This window comes from Microtus ochrogaster, chromosome X (assembly GCF_000317375.1).
Source record: "Microtus ochrogaster isolate Prairie Vole_2 chromosome X, MicOch1.0, whole genome shotgun sequence".
In the NCBI taxonomy this organism is placed as follows: domain Eukaryota; kingdom Metazoa; phylum Chordata; class Mammalia; order Rodentia; family Cricetidae; genus Microtus; species Microtus ochrogaster.
Window position 1 is genome coordinate 32,551,645 of NC_022026.1, and position 6,257 is coordinate 32,557,901.

The window sequence follows — 6,257 nt, forward strand, 5'->3', positions numbered from 1 at the left end:
TACGTCCTGTAGCTCCTGGTTCCCCCTCAGGGACACCTGAGAGCGCAGAACTCCCATTAAACCTGAATATTTCTTAATTTGGCTTGTTTTCATTTGGCTTGATTGGGAATATTGTGTTGGCAGGGAGCTTGTGTTAGAAAATATTCCTAACACTACTTATTTAATGGTGCTGCAGATCAATTTGAGGACTTTTTACATACTAGACAAGTATTCTACCACTGAGCTTCATATTCTGTCCCAAAGTTACTGTAGTGTATGAGCTAGTTAAATATGAAAGATTAATTAATCAAAATCATTTGCTATCTTTTTTCACATCCTAAGTTAATGTATGTTCTCTTATTTGAATCTAGTCTTTAAGCTCTGCAACATCACCTGGGAGACTTCTATAATTGAGGACCTTTCTCACTTCTGTAAAACAGTGGATGAGAGAAAGCAATGATCTCTACAGTTTTTTGGTAGTGATGTTGCTAATATGTTCTTACACCCTTCTCCATGTCACACTGTTATTTTAATTTTATTTATTTATTTATTTTTGCTCTTTCAAAGGCTTTATTTTTACTTTGTCCAAGACTTGAGAGGGGCTCCAGGGCATTACAAAGCTGCCTAGTGGCTTCTTGAGAGGTTCAGGTGAAGGTCCTGAGGTGGGCTGGTGCAGAGCAGAGGTGGGAGCCCCTCGGAAGGAGAGCCTTTGAGTCATGCTTGAGAGTGAGCCGCTCAAAGAGGTACTCGCCCAGAGACACCTGGGGTCCAGCAGCCAACCTGTGGTGATGTGGGAAGGTCATTTGTCAATCTGTGGTTTCATTAGTTAATCAATAAAGAAAACTGCTTGGTCTAATAGGTCAGAAAATTAGGTAGGTGGAGTAGACTGAATAGAAGCCTGGGAAGAAGGGAAGTGAGCCATGCCTCTCCTCTCTGGTCAAACGCCATGGATCCTGCCACAAGGTCAGACATGCTGAATCTTTCCTGGTAAGATACCACCTCGTGGTGCTACACAGATTATTAGAAATGGGTTAATCAAGATGTGAGAACTAGCCAAGAAGAGGCTAAAAATAATGGGCCAAGCAGTGTTTAAAATAATACAGTTTCTGTGTCATTATTTCGGGTAAAGCTAGCCAGGTGGTGGGAAGCAGCCCACCACTTCTCATTTCAACACTGCAGAGGTTGGTCAGGTGGTTGCCCATCTTCTTGATGACCTTCACCTCCTCATCCAGGAAGTGGTTTTCAAGGAAGTCACAGAGATGAGGATCTGTATGGGCAGAGCCCAGGGAATGAAGATCCAAGAGGGCCTGGTTCAAGTTCTTCTCCAAGACCAGGGCAGCTTCCATGGCCTCCTGGATTTTGTCCCACTCATCTTGAAATGGCTTCTTCACATCCTGAAAGAGTGTATGGCCTCCGCAATTGTTCTGCAACTTGAGTAGACGCTCAGAGCCCTCGCTCTTCTCCTTGGCCAATTCGCGGAAGAAGTGGCCTATATCCTTTAGAGCCACGTCATCCCGGTCAAAATAGTAACCCAGCGAGAGGTAGGTGTAGAAGGCCCACAGGTGCAGGTTGACCAGGCGGTTCACAGCAGCCTCCACTTCGGTTGAATAATTCTGACAAATCTGGGAGATCATGGCTGAGACTCAGTCTGAAGCTGCCCACAAAGAGATGGTACTATCTGGTCCTGGGAGCTGAAGGTGGTGAGAAGATGGTCCCTGAGACTGTGGCTGCAGATGAGTAGTGGTGGAAGCTAACAAAGGGAGGCCCTGGTTCTGTTCCATCCAAACACTGTTGAAGCAAGACACAGATCCAAGGGATCTCCGAAGGCTGCTCACACTGTTATTTATTTATTTATTTATTTATTTTTTGTGGAGGGTTTCAGGTGCTCACACTTTTGACAAAGCATAGAACTATGGAAGTGCGCCTAATACCAAACCATCATTTATTCCAAGCCTTAGTTTTTTGTTTGTTTTGTCTGTTGTACTCTTAGATGAGTAATTATTCCCACTAAGCACTCTTTTGTTTCTAGTTATGAATGTAGTATGATAGTACTTCTAACATTAGCCTGGTTTAAAAACTCAATAAGAGAATTGGTGGAAAGTATTTTAAACTGGCATTGCACTATATTGGTTCAGGGTACTATTGCTCCTTTGATACCTAAAAAGGTACAACATACCAAATCTGTGGTTTCAGTTTCTAAGCTTACATTTTACCTGCTGTCAATAATGGTCCAAAAACATTAAATTAAAAAAATTCAGATCTAGGAAGATGGCCCAGCTACTAAAGTACTTCCTGTTCAAGTGTGAGGATTTGAGTTTGGATCACCAGGACCCAAGTCAAAATTGAAAAGTGTTAACACAACTTTATAAGGCCAATGTTCCTATTGTGAGATGGGAGATCAAGATTAAAATAGCACTGTGTAGACTATGAAATAATGATACCCTGTCTCAAAAATGTAAAGGTGAGGATCAACACCTGAGATATTACACATGCATGTTGTGGTCCCCTCATACCTTTACTCATGCACACAGACCTGCAAACACCACATGCAAATACAAATCACATACACAAAGATAGAAGAATTCAAAAATATATAATTCATAATTTTTAATATATTTTATTATACTGTATGTATATAGATTCCTTATTTTAATAGTAATCATTGTTACCAAAATTTTCCTATGTCTTAGTTGTAAATTAAATGTAATCATGGGTATATATGAGTAGGGAAATCAAGCAATATAAATGAAACATTGCATCATCTGTCATTTTAGGCTTTCATTGGTGACTTGGAACATATTCTCTCTGGATAAGGAGGGACTATAAACTCCTATTAAAGTTGAGAGTTCAAAGCTCTGAAGTATAACCATTGGTATGAAGAGGATAGAGATAGTATTTTCTTACTACATATGGAAGCCTGAGTCATTGCAGTGGGCATAAGAATTTCTTTTCTCATAGCACAGATTTTAGAAAAAGATGGTTGCATGAATATATGAAGATGTTTTATCTCCATAAAATATTTTACTGAAAATAACCTAAACTAAGAAGATCTTGCAAAGAACAGTTGTTCAAATAGGATTCAATTTAGAAAATCCATTCTAAAAAAAAAATAGTTTACTATTTCTAGCACATGTTTCTAAGTTAGTTAATAAGTACTTAAAGCATGTGATAATTCTATGGCAGCACCGATATTTCAACATTTTTTTTTTACATTTTTGTCACTTATTTTTTCATTTATTTTATACATTGATGATTTAGGAAGGTCATTTGTCAATCTTTTGTTTCATTGGTTAATCAATAAAGAAAACTGTTCTGATAGGTCAGAAAATTAGGTAGATGGAGTAAACAGAACAGAATGCTGGGAGGAAGTGAGGCAATCACCATGCCACTCCACTCTGAGCCAGACGCCATGCTGCTTCTCTAAAGGGCAGATGCGATGAAGCTCCAGCCCAAGATGGACGTATGCTAAAATCCTTTCCAGTAAGCCACCACTTCATGGAGCTACACAGATTACTAAATATGGGTTAAGCAAGATGTGAGAGTAAGCCAGTAAGAGACTAGAGCTAATGGACCAAGCAGTGTTTAAATGAATACCGTTTGCGTGTTGTTATTTCAGGGTATAAGCTAGCCAGGCAGCCAGTAGCCTAGTGGCAGAAATGCAGCCCACAGCTCCTTCTATAACTTGAGAGCAGTTTCCCTTCCCTCTTCTCCTCCTGTTCCCTCTCCTGGCCTCCACTCTGCCCCCTCATCCATTCTGCTTCTGTTTTTGTTCATAAGAGTCAAGTCTTCTATGGTTGTTACCAAAGCATAGCATATCAAATTGAGGTAGGACCAAGCTCTTCCCTTTGTATTAAGGTTGACAAAGGCAACCTAGTATGAGAAATAGGTTCCCAAAAGCCAGTCCAAATGCCAAAGACAAACAGGCTTTGATCCCACTTCTAGGAATCCCACAAATAAACCAAGCTACAGAATTTTCACACATATGTAGAGGACCTAGGTCAGTCCCATGCAGACTTACTAGCTGTCCATCTAAAACCTGTGAGCACCTATGAGCCAGGTTAGTGGTTTCTGTGGTGTATCAGCGAAAATGAATGCAGACAGAAATTTTAATAATATATATAGCTTTAATTGGGAAATAGACTTACAGAACCAGAGGTTCCAGCAGAGAACAGGAAAGCAGAAGGGGCGGCAGGAAGCGCACCCACAATCTTTATAAGTATAAATTATCCTCGGGGGACCTCGCCCTACAAGTAATGTCATTGGCTGGGTCTCTCCTACATCTCCCCTTTTTGTCTAAACAAGATAGAGCCAAACCAAATACAACTATATACAATAATAACAAATAATAAATATAACAAACAATATTGAGCAAGAAACATATAACAAAAGTTTTGCTAAACATTCTATCTCAAGGAGTCTAAATAAGGTAGAGAGAACTACAATTATCTAATCTTCTACTCCATCAAAGATCTGAGAAGGGAATTAATATTACTTAACAAACAAGAGATATCCAAAATGTGCAACAAATGACAGAGACAACTGACTACCTGGGCAATCACCCAAAGTCTTGTTTGCAATTTTAAGTCAACCAACTTTGGCTAAGGCTTAACATAACTGACATACCATTATTAAAGGCAAGGAACTTTCTTAAAACTATCCTACCCTGTCTTGGCAAGATAAGACAATCCTGTTTTATCCACTTACGGATATTTTATATCTTTGTCAGTAGTTGAGGTATGGGTTTTTCTTAACCCAAAGGCCAGTTCTGCCAAGAAGTCAAGCTCCCAGTGGAGTGTCTTTGGTGCTCAACGTTCTCTCGGGAGTAGAGTGGTGTCACCAGGAGTAATTGTGTCTCATAGGCACAGAATTCTAGGTTAGATTAAAGGCCATTTTCTACAGCTCTTCGAAGAGGCTGAAGATTATACTATCTATACTAAATATAATCTCTATGTATCTAAAAGACCTGATTAACCTAAAACTAAATATGACAAACATATAATTCTCAATACCTATCTAATTTGAAAACTAAGAGAATAAACAACTGTGCAATATATGAAGACAATAATCTTCAACTGTAAACAATGTCATTACATATCAAATGTAAACAATGTTATTATATAAATAATATCAGAGGTAGAAGTGTACATTGTAATAAGGTAAATGTATCAATACAATATAGACAAAGTTATAAACATGCACTTATACAAAAATAGAGGTAGGAACATTCACCTTCAATATTCAATATATCAATATACAAGAAACAGTACCAGTACAATTTTCTAAAAACAGTAATTCACAAATACCAATAATCCCATCAAACCAGTAAATCCCCCCCCCTTTTTAAAGTACCCCTAATTCCATAAAATATCTCCCCCATTCCCTGAATTCTATACCAACCACTAAATGATGTCCCTAACCCTGAGTGCAAACTCTTTTGGGAGAGGGGACATCATCCTCTAAAATTGCTTCCAGCTGACATGGGGGCGACATTCTTCTTAGGGAGTCCTGTGAAAGCAAATGATGGTAAAATTCCCAAATTAACCTTTGACCTAAAAAAATTGTAACTAGCCTCTGAGCATTTTGGGAAGGTCCGGACAGAGTGTTGTCAAAAATGTGCACCATTCGAATTTGTCTCATGCAGTTGGTACCAAAAAACAGGTCTAATTTAGCGCTAAAAAAAAAAAAAATTCATGACTTCATAATAACCAGATTGAGTTGATGTTGTGGGGCCCATCTTCATCCTGGAAACTCTAAAGATTACTGTAGGAAAATTTGTTGCTTGTTATGGGAAATTTAAACATGAACAATAAGGACATATACTGACATATAAAGATAGACACAAATATGAGGAAAGGCAAAGAAAGTTTATCAAGGATATAATTATTCTTATTCTGTCCCATTACATGGCTCCTGACCTGAGACAGAAACACTGAAATATCTCTTATCAACAGGCTTGGGATTGAAGAGGGACTGAGCCATTGTCCAATTGTCCAACTCCAAAACCAGCTCTACATATTAATAAAGAAATGTTTGATAAGACATATGTATATATATATATATAATTAATACTTACATTACATATATAGTTTTATTGCCGATCATTAGTGGGTCGTAACTAGTTTCTATCCATCAGTAATTAAATATTCAGGGTCCCTTAAATTCTTTGTAGATGAGTATTTTCCTGTGGAGATAAGAAAAGAACCCTGCCCCCAACCTATCTGTATTTCTTACCATCAGTATGATCGCCATCCTTGTGAATGAATTGTTATTTATCTTTT

The 6,257-nt window shown here is 38.3% G+C and overlaps 1 pseudogene; it reads right to left on the reverse strand.

Moving 5' to 3' along the window:
• Positions 1-623: 623 nt before the first annotated feature.
• LOC101989873 lies at positions 624-1,613 on the reverse strand (annotated as a pseudogene).
• Positions 1,614-6,257: the final 4,644 nt, after the last annotated feature.